At 34.6% G+C, this 6389-nt stretch overlaps 1 pseudogene; it reads left to right on the forward strand.

Moving 5' to 3' along the window:
- The first annotated feature begins 3989 nt into the window (after positions 1 to 3989).
- LOC149218514 (AAA-ATPase At3g28580 pseudogene) lies at positions 3990 to 5762 on the forward strand (annotated as a pseudogene).
- Positions 5763 to 6389: the final 627 nt, after the last annotated feature.

A 6389-nucleotide genomic window follows, 5' to 3' on the forward strand; every position in this document is an offset into this window, starting at 1 on the left:
AGTCAACCATGGTCCAATGTCACATTGTGGCAAAGATTGTCTTAATATGAAATTCAACCATGGTTAACTGTGGTCAATCATGGTCCACCATTGTCAACTGTGTTTAAACATCACATTCTAACAAAGATTGTCTCAATTTGAAAATCAATCATGGTTAATCATTGTCCAATGTCACATTACGACAAATATTGTCTCAATGTGAATGCCAACCATGGTCAACCATGGTCAATCATGGCCATCCATGGTTAATAACCATGGTCATCCATGGTCAACCATGATCCAATATCACATTGTGACAAATATTGTCTCAATAAAATCAACTATGGTCAATCATGGTCAACTAGGGTCTAACGTTACATTGTGATGAAAATTCTCTCAATATGAAAATTGATCATGGTCAACCATGGTTCGATGTCGCATTGTGACAAATATTTTTCTCAATATGAAAATCAACGATGGTCAACCATGGTCCAATGTCGCATTGTGACAAATATTGTATCAATATGAAATAAACCATGGTCAACCATGGTTAATCATGGTTAGCCATGGTCAATAAACATGGTCACATTGTGACAAAGATTGTATAATGGTCCAATTTCACAATGTGACAACCATGGTCCAACATTGCATTGTGACAAAGATTGTCTCAATATGAAAATCAACCATGGTTAAACATGGTCAATCATGGCTAATAACCATGGTCATCCATGGTCAACCATGGTCTAACATTGCATTGTGACAAATATTGTCTAAATATGAAAATCAACCATTGTCAACCATGGTAAACTAGGGTCCAACGTCGCATTGTGACAAAAAATATCTCAATATGAAAATTAATCATGGTCAACCATGGTCCAACGTTGCATTGTGACAGAGATTGTCTCAATATGAAAATCATTGATGGTCAACCATGGTCCAACATCGCATCATGACAAAGATTGTCTCAATATGAAAATCAACCATGGTTAACCATGGTCACATTGTGACAAAGATTATTTGATGGTCCAATGTCGCATTGCGACAACCATGGTCATCCATGGTGAACCATGGTTCAACATCGCATTGTGACAAACATTGTCTCATTATTAAAACAAACCATGGTCAACTATGGTCGAACACCACATTGTGACAAAAACTCTCTCAATATGAAAATCAATCATGGTTAACTATGGTCCAACGTTGCATTACGACAAAGAATATCTCAATATGAAAATCAATCATAGTCAATCATGTTTATTTTAAGGTTTATAATATTTATCTTAGAGTTTATATTCTTTAGGTTTACAATATTAATCCCTTGGGTTTATTAATCTAAGGGTTCATATTATAAGGGTATAATATTATTGATAAGTTTTATAATATTCGTCATATGGTTTAACATAAATCTCTTGTGCCTATAATCCTTTGGGTATAAAATATAAATTCCTTGGGTTATTAGTCCATTGGGTTTATAATATTAATAATCACTTACATTTATAATATTAATCGCAAGGGTTTATAATATTAATCTCTTGGGTTTTCAATATTCATCCCTTCGGTTTTTGATATTGATCGCTTTTTTTATTAATCCCTTAGGTTTATAATAATAATCTCTTGGGTTCTCAATATTAATCCCTTGGGTTTTTAATATTAATCCCTTGGGTTTATTAATCTTAGGGTTTATATTCCTATGGTTTAATATTAATGCTAGGGTTCAATGTTATTCTTTTGGGTTTATAGCTCCTTGGGTTTTATAATATTTACCTTAGGGTTAATATCCCATGGGTTCATAATATTAATCCCTTGGACCCATGACAAATATTTTCTTAATATGGAAATCAATCATGGTCAACCATGGTTAGCAATGATTAAACATGGTCAACATTGGTCAAACATGGTTGACCATGGTCAATTATGGTCTACCATGGTTCAATATTGTCTCAGAGATTGTGACAAAGATTGTCTCAATATGAAAATCAATGATGGTCAACCATGTTTGTTTAGGGTTTATAATATTTATCTTAGGCTTCATATACCTTATTCTTACAATATTAATCCCATGGGTTTATTAGTGCCTTGGGTTTATTAATATGAGGGTCCATATTCCTAAGGTTTAATATTAATGTTGGGGTTTATAATATAAATTCCTTCAGTTTATAATATTGATAATCACTTACATTTATGTCCACGGGGTCTTGGATAGACGGTGATCGGGTGCTTTGTTAAGGCATTCCTTGATGTGAAGTCACCAATTCAATTCGTCGCCTTGATCGGGGTGATATATTGAACATGACGAAGATGTAGTATTTCCATGCTTACAAAAAAAATAATCGCCTACATTTATAATATTAATCTGAAGGGTTTATAATATTAATATCTTGGGTTCTCTATATTAATCCCTTGGGTTTTAAATATCAATCCTTTGGGTTTATAATATTGGGATTATAAACCTAAGGAAATAATATTAAACCCTAGGAATCTTAATCCTTAGATTAATAGACCAAGGGATTGATATTGTAAACCAAAGGGAATGATATTAAATGTGTGGAATATTTATGCTTGGTTTGTAATATTAATAATCTCTTGGGTTTTTAATAGAATCCCAAGTGTTTCTAATATTAATGTGTTGGCTTTAATGATTTCTTAAGTTTGTAATATTAATAATCCATTGGGTTTTTAATTTTAATTCCTTTGATTTATTATTATTCTCTTCGATTTTCAATATTTATTTCTTTGGTTTATTAATTCCTTGATTTATTGATTTTTTGGGTTTATAATATTAATAATCTTTAGGATTTATGATTCCGTGACTTTATAATTTTTTTATTTTTTTTATATTAATCTTAGATTTGATATATTAATATATTAATTTAACATATTAGATTTATAATATAATATAACATATATTAAATTAACGATATATATCAACCATATTTATTAATATAATGTGCTAATATATAATTTAATAAACCATTAAAACAAATATAAAATCCAAAAACTTAAAAAAATTTGATTCTCTGTTGACAAGAAAAAACGAAAAAGCGCGTCTCAAGTTTTCTGACACTGAGTTGATGGGGCAATAGCATGCTAGTTGTGACAAGAATAACTTGAATTGATTAAGGCTTCTCATTAAATTAAAACGTCCACTTCTAAGAGCGGTGCATCGGTTCAAGTTTAATATATATCTGGTGATGTAATCAAATTTAATAATTCAAGCGGCTAAAATACTTCAATTTATTGATAACTTGTCTTTGACTTTAGCGTTGTATTTGTGTGTTATAAAATGGTCCCTAAATCTCAGCAGCACTATTGGTCATTTTCAATCAGACACATGTAAATACATTATTTCGAAGATGTAAAAATAAAATAATTAATAATATTATAATAATAATAAGTATATACGATTTTATTTTAAAAATTAAATAATAAATTTATTTTTAATGAAATCATATATCCTTATTAATATACAATTCAAAATTTCAAAATTATTATAATATTTATTTTGATTTTTATATTTATAAACGATCACAAACCAAACCATAATTTTGAAGCAACACAACATTATGTATATCTCTCTTCCTAAAACATAAGTCATTAATAATCATATCCCACATAGCTCAATCTTGTTCTCATTCTTATGGGAGTCAGCAAATCAAATTGTTACTCCTATGCATATTCTTCCCTCACTAACTTGAAGCCAAATCTTGCTATACCACAAATAACAATAAAATAATTATTAATAATTGCATTATTTTATTTTGCAAAAGTCAAATACTTAAAAACTACATTTTTATCCTAACCTTAAATAAACTCAGTTAAGTCTTCATATCTTCATTACAATGAAATATCCTCAAACCTTTTTAAATAAAATGCGGAGTTTCGTGTCATATTTTGATTGATGGGAGAACGACGAAATTAAAGCGGGGATTGGGCTGGGTGAACCCCACATAGACAACGACTTTGGCGTAATTCATAAATAAATCAAAATGAAGTGGGAAAGGAAATTTCCCTGGACTTTCTTGGTTCTTAGCTCTTATATATTCCACTCTAAAACCGCTGTCAAAATAGCCTGGCCGACTTCATCCGACTAAAGGATCCAGTTGGTTAGCGTTTAATATTTCTTTCGGGGTTCTCTGGTTTGAGGAAAATGAAGATCTGGTCGAATTTGGGGTCGACAATGGCTTCCGTGCTATTCATACACACCCTAGTTAAGCAATACCTGCCTCCAGAATTCTATGATATGTTTTCAAAATGGATGCGCAGAGTCATGGGGATAGTGTCTTCTTACATCTCAGTTGTGATAGAGGAGAACGATGGCATCAAGGTGAGCGAAGTTTACGAGGCCGTGCAGACTTACCTGAGCGTAAGGTCGTCTTCGGCTGCAAAGAGATTAAAACTGAAGAAGCCTCAGAATAACAAGGAGTTTACCTTCAGCATGGACAGAAACGAGCAGATCGCAGAGGAATATGAGGGTATTAAAGTGTGGTGGGTTTTCCACAGCAGTGAGCGAAAGGCGCAGCAGGTCATGTTCTCCTGGGACTCCACCTCCCAGGAGAAACGTTGTTACGAATTGACATTTCACAAGAAACACAAGCAGAAGATATTCGATCACTATCTTCCCCATATCATGGCCGAAGCGAAAGCGCTGGAGATTAGAAGCCGCTACAGAAAGATTTACATTAATCAATCCAATTCCAGGGACTATGAAAACCGAAACAGGGTGTGGACGCCCGTTGTATTCGATCATCCAGCGACTTTCGATACTTTGGCTCTGGAACCAGAGGTGAAGCAGGATATCCTGGAAGACCTCCAAAGATTCTCGAGGAGAGAGAAGTATTACAGGCAAGTTGGGCGGGCGTGGAAGAGGGGTTATTTGCTCTACGGCCCTCCTGGAACAGGTAAGTCGAGCATGATTGCTGCCATGGCCAATTTTCTCGAGTACGACATCTATGACCTAGAACTAACCCAAGTAAAGAACAACACGGATTTGAGAAAGCTTCTCATCGCCACTACCAACAAGTCGATAATCGTGATAGAAGATATCGACTGTTCTCTTGATCTCTCGGACCGCAAGAAGAAGAAGAAGAAGGCGGCAGAGACAGATGAGGAGAAGGACAAAAAAGCGTCGGAGCCTGGTAAGCCGGATGAGAAGGAAAACGAGGAGAGCAAAGTGACCCTTTCCGGGGTTTTGAACTTCACAGACGGTTTGTGGTCGTGTTGCGGAAGCGAGAGATTGTTCGTCTTCACCACCAACCACATCGACAGGCTCGACCGCGCGCTTCTCCGGTCTGGTCGCATGGACAAACACATTCACCTCTCATTCTGCACTTTTGGGGCATTCAAGATTCTTGCCAGCAATTATCTCTCCATTGCAGACCATGAGCTCTTTCCCGACATCCAAGATTTAATAGAGGCCGCTCAGATGACACCTGCGGATGTAACCGAACATCTCATGAAGAAGGCTGACCATCCCACCACTGCCCTCCGAGACCTAATTCACGCCCTTCGCGAGGCCAAAGAAAGAATAGCCAGTGGCCCTTTGAAGGGTATATCAGAAGAAAATGCTTCTCCAACAGAGGACCAAGTGTAAAGTCAGCAAAGTAGGTGAACACATCAATATTTGCTTAGAATTCAGAGATCCAGTAGAGGTTATCACTAGCAGAGTAGAATTCTTCAGAAGATACTTGCAATTCTCCTATTTATTACTTAAAGTTAAATTTAGATTGTACTCCGTTTATTCCCTTATTGTAATTTGATTTACTATTCTCTGGTTCTACTTTTCATTGAAATTTTGGGCTGTACAAGGAGTCTTTATGCACAGACCAGCATCCCAGGTTGAAAATCAATCCCAAATCATCCCTAAATTGTAACCCTAGCCGAATGCTCAATATAATACTCCTGCAGGCAGCGTTAATGGACTCGCCCCTCAGCATCTTTTGAGCCTCCAAAGGGTACCTGGTCGAATTCATTTTAGCCTTCCAAATATATTCGGTCGACTCTATGAGTGAACATAGGTTATACACGTGGTTTACTCTTAATGGTTGTCTGGTCATCGTCAACCTGACATTGAGTTCAAATACCCCACTCCACTTAGGGTCGTTAGGAGACTTACCTGATTGGTAGTGTATCTCCTAAACATTTGACACTGTCTTCTGCATCTATATATGGCGTATTCTTTTTACATGGTAATAAACTATTTAGTCTTAACCAGGTTATATTGTGATTTGATTTTAGTATTTAGTTTGTGTATTTAGAGTTAAAAATTATTTATAGATATTAAATATAAATACAGGACGAAACATTAAGTATTGTGTGGATCTTAATAATTTATTAAAAATATTAATATCTTTTAAAATTGTATTAATAAAATTTAAATTAATAATTTTAAATATTTTTTAATAATTAAAATT

Source organism: Pinus tabuliformis, chromosome Q (assembly GCF_031772625.1).
Source record: "Pinus tabuliformis cultivar Carrire ecotype Pingquan chromosome Q, CPIR1, whole genome shotgun sequence".
In the NCBI taxonomy this organism is placed as follows: Eukaryota; Viridiplantae; Streptophyta; class Pinopsida; order Pinales; family Pinaceae; genus Pinus; species Pinus tabuliformis.